At 32.7% G+C, this 6,837-nt stretch overlaps 1 long non-coding RNA gene across 1 annotated transcript; it reads right to left on the bottom strand.

Annotated features, from left to right (window-relative positions):
• Positions 1-1,460: 1,460 nt before the first annotated feature.
• On the bottom strand, positions 1,461-5,609 carry LOC107884182. Its single transcript, XR_001679759.2, has 3 exons — positions 4,625-5,609; positions 3,002-3,145; positions 1,461-1,871 (listed from the first exon to the last, which is right to left on the bottom strand). It is a non-coding gene; the product is annotated as an uncharacterized LOC107884182 (long non-coding RNA).
• Between the last annotated feature and the right edge of the window lie 1,228 nt (positions 5,610-6,837).

Genomic DNA, 6,837 nt, shown 5'->3' with positions numbered 1-6,837 from the left:
CGTATAGCGTATAAATGTAGGTTAATTCGTATAACTAATAATTATACATTATAATTAAGTACGAATTACCCAATAATATTATAATGTCATACCAGGTGGATTTTATCAAATATATATTTAAACATTTAATTTTTATACCTTGTTTTTGTGACGTTTGGTCGTTCTGCGTTCGCGATAATATTATTTTTATTAACATTCAATGGAAATAACGTAATACATTTTTGTTAAAAACCCACATATTGCGCTACTGTATAGTATATTATGTACCTTTATTATATTTTATATAATAATATCACGTACCTATTCAAGGATTCAAGAGTAGGTACTGTAAAAGGTACAGCCCTAGTATTTTAATTTTTAAACGAGTATCAAAAATCGACATCTCTGTTGAAGCGTTGAAAGTTCAACGACACTGCCTTTAAATGTATGCATAATATATCTCTTGTTAGTTCCCAATTATAGAATAATATATGCTTCTATAAAAATTAGAGAAACCAATAACTGAGGTCATTTGAATAAAATTCGAATGCGTACCTACTCTACTGCTCTGTTTGTTTCAATTATAACTTTAATAGGCCTTATAGCGTCTTTTTCAGGTTATATGAGTTATGCGTGCATATTAAATATTGAGATTTTCTAACTTGTCATCTTTCGAATCGATGGGGGAGAATTAAAGTTTCTATTTTGTATAATTTTTAACACAAAGCACATTATTTTATATCGGTATAAGTAATTCTATTTTGTTAGGACGTACCTATATATAAGAATTTTTTTTTAAAATTTAATGACACCCCAGACGCAAAATTTAATCACAAGTACACTTCACTTTCTCCATTTTATTATATCGCATATTATGTACTTACATTAAAATGCTGAAACTTAACACCTTTTAATATTACACCCGTTTTTTCCGTCCGTTAGTTACCAGTATAGGTATCTACATAATACAATCTGTATAACACGAAATAATAATATACACTAAAATATTATGATCTGTTTATACTTTATATGATGTATACGAAACCGTGGTATTAAAATATGCACTTAATTTGATCATTACGACATTATGTCTGTAGCATTGAGGATAATTAAATAGATAAATGATGAATTACAATCAATGTGCAAATTATATTTCGACATAAATCATAGATCTAGATGTTGAAATAATTATGGTACTAATAGGCAGTCAATAAAATGCGCACACGTGTGAACGCATCATTAAAAATATTGATTACCTACTAACAAATTAATGTATGTGACGTGTGTTCAATGCACATACAATTTAAATAAGATATTATAATAATCATCATATTATATATTATATGCGAAAGCGTAAACTCTTAACTTTTGTATATTATACACATTATTACTTATACAGTTTCAGATTAATAGTTTTGACGTATTATATTTTTTTCATGTACACGCAATTGCATATAATTTATTATAAATAGGTAGTAGATACAAATTAAAAAATACATTTACACTGTTCGTCTTCTCATAATTATTGGTAATTAAATATAACTATTATTTATTTCTATACTAATTCAATTGCTACATTTTAATGATCAACTTTCTTGTCGAGTTATCTTAGATAATATATTATATATACCTATATTGGCTATATTAAATATATATATACAGGGGATTCCACCTAGCGTGCTCCGTCCCTTCCAAATAATGAATTTATTCAAATTCTGATTTTTAGAACTTTTAAATATACTTAAAAATCGTATTTTCAAATTCTTGAGATTTTTGTTCACCTACTACCTACTTCAATAGAGTGTAGTTCTGTACTTCTGTGGTGATGCAACCTTCTGTTTTTCAAAGGAGATCCCGCTTGTTTACTGTAAATTATTCAGCAGACAATTTTTCTGAAAATGTTGACGTGTCAAAATTAAAATTCGAATGAATTATTTTTAGTTACGTATTTAACTATGTATACTAAAACACTAAGGATTATTGGTCCACGATGAGGTTTGGATAATATAGAGGCTTCATAGTAATTTAAAAATTGTTATGATTAATATTAATCTCTCCGTATTTATAATTAATAAAATGTGTTAGCATACCTAATATATATCAGATCTTATATTACATTTACTTTATATTATTATTGTAAATCATTATTAAGGATTATTATTCTTAAAACAAACATTTTAAAAACTACTCGTTCGAATTTTGAATTAAATACTTGAATAAGTAAAAGGTCACATACTTTACTTTAGTTTACCTTCAAAGTTAAAACTTTTTTTATATTTTAGTACAATGTGTACAAAATACCTCACAAATATAATATTACCAATGTGATATTGTGATTTGTGTTAAGTATGAAAACACATTATTAGTCAAACACTTCACGTCCACATGAAGTTGATTGCAATAAGTTACTTAAACGTTGGCAAGTCAAAAGTCAGTAATAACTAATAAGACATGTCGGGGGTTACGTAAAGTTGCCCCCCCCCCCCAATTTTAATATGCAGATTTTGGTCATGAAGTCTTAGGTGGCAATTTTTTGTAATGTTTGTTGATAAATATTGGCACTAACTTGCAAGTCCATGGACTATCTATGTCAAAATCGGGGAGGAGGGGGAAAACTTCATGGACGTAAACACTTTACAGTTCATTATTAGAACACTTATTTATTATGTTACATTACCTAAGATTTAATAAAATATTATTACTAAAAAAATACCAACTAGTACCTAGTACCTATGTCAACATAATAATAATATTAATAAATTATATTGATTAGAATTTTGGAAACGTCTGTTTATTCGATTAAAAATTTAATAAACGAAATTTTTCTTCCCCGTTGTGTTAAATACACATTTCTGAGAAAAACAAATTATTTACAATAATATTACGTTTCTATACTTAAAAATATGAAATTAATTCAAGTTAATATTTCTTTAAAAAATATTATAATCAATTCCAGGAGTCATTCCGTAGGAATGGATTATTATGAAATTTAAGTGTTTATAGTGTGATTGTTACCACTTACCGCTGGGCGCTGACCATCATTGCGACATGTTTGATTTCACTCACTTTTATTAAAGTGTAATTAATAATGTATTGATAAATTGACTTTGACAAAACCATCCATCATAATACCGACATTTGACAGTATATATTATTGACACTGTTGCTATAAATTAAAAATTAAACTATTAATTTCGATATATCGGGTTATCTAAATGTATATAATATGTATTTTCAATTTAGTTAAAACTTATAAGTTTTATACAATAAGTAGATATACTTATGAAATTCGAATAAATATAATAAATTAAAATTCGTATGTAATTATATAATAATACAGATAATTCTTACTTATTATCTCAATTAAATATTTTAAATAGTTAAGAATTATGCAATACAAGAATGATTAAATGTTGATAAAATATATTATTTCCAACATTTACGTGTAGATAATATATCTCTTTTTATTTAGTATCTTATATAATGACGACCCCCCCCCCTTCTTTTTTCTTAATAGAATTATTTAAAATTACAACATAATAAATAGGTACTTCTCGGCCAAACATCGAAATATTAAATAAACACTTTAATAAAAGTAAAAGTCGATATAAAGTGAAGTTGTTTGTTTACTCAAATCGGACCATGGAATAACTTGTCACAATGGACAAAAACTGGGGACCTTTTGAGTTTTGATCTGAAAAATCTTCACTAAAAGTAACTTTAAGTTTTGAGTCTTAACACACTCAAGCATTAAGGCAGTGGTTCTCGATCAATTGACCATTTATCACGCTGTATACCAGGGGTGACCAAACCGACTAGTCGATCTTCGACAATTTCTAGATCGATCCTCGTTAGAATTTATTAATTTTTGTTATACATTTGTCATTTAATAGATACAGTTATTATTAATATAAGCCCCCCAAGCCCCCCTAATTACGCCTATGCTACCCCGTCAAGCCTCACGACGGGAACCCCCCGAACACGGTGCCTTATATTTGATACTGCCCAATTTGGATTTTGGGTTTTACTGCCTGCAGAATAAGGCCGGTTTAGATACAAGTATACAACCGTACCGTATAAGGGGCGTGCAGATAATATGTAACATAATAAAAGACTAATACAATCGTTCGAACATTATAATTAATTCTCATATACCACAGTAATAATATTATATTATAATACACTATAACCATTGAGTATAGATAGTTTTGTACAATAATAATATTATACTCAACAAGTAATACTGTCTAACTACAACATATATTGGCCCTGCACACTGCAACATTGAACATACACTCCTGGTACGGATATCGACGGACGTGACATAACGTCGACCGTATTGGTATATCGGACTGAACCGAGTCGAACCCCAACGACCATCAACCAGCGTAACCTAGGCCGTGGTTCGTCGGTTTCGCAGTCTATCCTCTAGATCTGTGTAGTGTGTACATCGTGTGCACTTTGCTTGTCCCACTCGTAGACAGATCGAAGTGAAATCATCATTACAATGACTTAATACTTGTAAGTTATAAGTTATAACTACATTATATTATTATTATTATATTATAACACTATTATAACTTATTAATGTGATGAATTAATGAGCTATATTATAATATTAGCTATTTACTTAATATATTGTTACCGGGTTAACACGGTGACGGTGGAGAGAGATTGCTCGAAACGAAGGAAACGGCTTCGCTGGTCCCGACGACGTTCGGGCATGCGGTCCTGGTGCGCGTGACACTTGATCTGGTGGCTCGACTCGATCCGATTGCCGAGGTCGAGTTCCGCGGTCGAAATGCCACCACCGGTACATGAAACCCTGGTACTTGATCGCGGTTTTGTGACATAATATCCGCGGTATAGGAGAACAAGCCGCGGTTGTTGCGCAAGGGACCGCGAGGGAAGTCATCATATATTATAATTTATATTATATTATAACAATAATGTACGACACCACCACCACTATCGCTATTCTCTACCACCACCGCCGTCGCGTCGACTCTGACACCGCCACCACTACCACATTACCCGGCCAACACTGACACCGCCGCTACACTACCCGGCCAACACTGACACCGCCACTTCACTACCCGGCCAACACTGACGCCGCTACTACACCAACCGGCCAATACTGACACCGCGCGTCGCGCAACCGCCGGTTCAAATACCGCCGTTGGCACCACCGACGGTAGACGCGGTCACACAGATCGCAGACACAGCGACCACTGCCCCTCGGTGTCCGTTATCGGTTGCGGACCCTGCAGATTACAGGCTTCTGCGGCAAACTCGCGTGCGCTACAGTAGGCTACACACGAGGCTTAGTTCAGCCGTTTTCAAACTTGCGCTGGAACGGACTCGATGTCGGCCTGAACTAAACAACGCCGCGATGTTCGGCATCGAACTAAAAGGGCGCCCAGTGGATCTGCGAGATCGCGGCTCGACTGCACGTCCGCTTCGGCCCGGCCGAACCTTCAGCGGCGAAGAGGCGTCTCGATCTTGACAAGTGGCAAGGGGCGTCGTTATTGCCGTGTTGACCAACGAAATGTAATTATGCCGACTGTCATGTAATTTGTCGTCGGGGCCACTTAATCATAGATACTATAAGAATGGATAGGACATAAGAACTTATCACTAGAAAATTTAGTGATACGTTTTTAATGTTATATGGTGCCAATATTGATATGATAATTGATAAATGATAATAAATAACATTAATGATTAATTAGTAATAATCAACGATCTATATTATTCTATATTTTAATTACAATTAATTATGTACGCAAGCGGTTTAGAGTAATTTGAGTATTCCAATTTTCATTTTCAGACACAACAATCAAAATACAAATTTGAAATTGACAAATATTCTAAATAGTTTTTGGACGTAACCTTAAAAAAGCCCTATATTGTCTTTCTCTCTTTACGTTCTCTCTTCCCCGAAAAAGCACACGGCCCCATATGAAACTGGTATAACTGTATAAGTAATGTCCTATTCATTCTTATATTATTTTCTATGCACTTAATGGTTCGACCGAAATCGCCGGCAGACGATCGAGGCAACCCGAAATCGGATGTATCACCCGCAGAAGCCGTCTGTACCGCTATGTTCCGCGGCATTGGACTGTATAGCCTGGTCTCCGGACCGTTTAAATCAACGTGCTTTCCGACACGTACAACCCTAATTAATTAGACCTCACATGATTAGGGGCCCCCGTATTATATAACTAGTCTGTAATACATTCGTATAATACATTTTATTTATATCAATCGACATTAAAGGGACAATAATTGTTATTGAATATTATTTCAACCAAAATGTACCAATCTTTTGTCAATCATACCGATGGACCTAATAACGCCATAAGACTTCTGAAAGCTGATTTGAACTCGTTAATATATCTACTTGACTACTCGAGATCGATCAGACCATGTTTTTAAGTAATTTTTCCTAAGCTCTTATACATTTTGTTTGAATATTTAAAATTTATTTAACCTAACCGGTATTCTGGCGGAGTTTACAATCACCCGAAATTTCAGCCCCGGGGTCCAATAGGTTCTTAATCCGGCCTTGATAATATGGTATCACTATCTAATAAATTAGACATTAGTAGGTGTAGTATCCTCAAAAAAGTAATTAATAATTATACTTCATAATAACTCGTAAAATTATAATAAGTTTTAAGTTGGTGTTTAATAAGTAAAAGAAAATAAATAACGTAAAAAAGTGTTTTTTCATAGAAATGCATAAGGAAGTAATACCTATTATAATTTTCGCATAAAAAATTGATAATAATAAATTCATTATAAATTATAATCAATATATTAAACTTCAGTTAGTTTAGAAAGTAATTACTA

The sequence above is a fragment of the Acyrthosiphon pisum genome, chromosome A1 (assembly GCF_005508785.2).
Source record: "Acyrthosiphon pisum isolate AL4f chromosome A1, pea_aphid_22Mar2018_4r6ur, whole genome shotgun sequence".
NCBI classification, from domain to species: domain Eukaryota; kingdom Metazoa; phylum Arthropoda; class Insecta; order Hemiptera; family Aphididae; genus Acyrthosiphon; species Acyrthosiphon pisum.
The sequence above is the reverse complement of the archived record's forward strand: the minus strand, read 5'-3'. Positions and strand labels throughout refer to the sequence as shown.